General features: G+C 37.2%; 1 long non-coding RNA gene across 1 annotated transcript; it reads left to right on the top strand.

Moving 5' to 3' along the window:
• LOC117798002 lies at positions 1-566 on the top strand. The gene is made up of 3 exons (XR_004622782.1): positions 1-67; positions 222-294; positions 520-566. It is a non-coding gene; the product is annotated as an uncharacterized LOC117798002 (long non-coding RNA).
• Positions 567-584: the final 18 nt, after the last annotated feature.

Here is a 584-nt window from a genome sequence, read left to right as displayed (position 1 = left end):
ATTCATCAGGGAGCAGATAATGTCTGGTTATTGCTCTCTATGTGATGTCGGCAGCCATTGATACTCAGTGAATACACAAATTTTTGTTCAATCACCAGAACCCACAGTTCTTCTGAGTTAATCATGCATTTCCAAATTCTGCCAGGTCCCAGCATAAATTCATCAGAGATTGCAAAATTTTGATATTCTAACTTGATCACTTCTTTTCCACTTCTTGGCAGGAATACTTTTATGAAGAGATCTATCCCCTCAACTACAATTTGGTTGCACGGTGATACAGTTCACAACGGAAAGGTAGGATAAAAGGCTGGTTATTCTCTCACCCCAACCGATTCTATCCCTACCATTAAAAAATCAGTTTTCACCATAATGAATNCACCATAATGAATTTTTCCCCAATTATCCTCATAAGTTGACTTTTTTTTGTATCCATAGAAACCCATGGATTTAAACATAGTTGATGGATTTCGATTCATTGTAATTATTTTTTTTTAAAGATTTTATTTCTTTATTCGATAGAGATAGAGACAGCCAGCGAGAGAGGAAACACAAGCAGAGGGAGTGGGAGAGGAAGAAGCAGGCTC

Source organism: Ailuropoda melanoleuca, unplaced genomic scaffold (genome assembly GCF_002007445.2).
Source record: "Ailuropoda melanoleuca isolate Jingjing unplaced genomic scaffold, ASM200744v2 unplaced-scaffold21546, whole genome shotgun sequence".
In the NCBI taxonomy this organism is placed as follows: Eukaryota; Metazoa; Chordata; class Mammalia; order Carnivora; family Ursidae; genus Ailuropoda; species Ailuropoda melanoleuca.
This window is presented reverse-complemented; position numbering and strand designations above follow the sequence as displayed.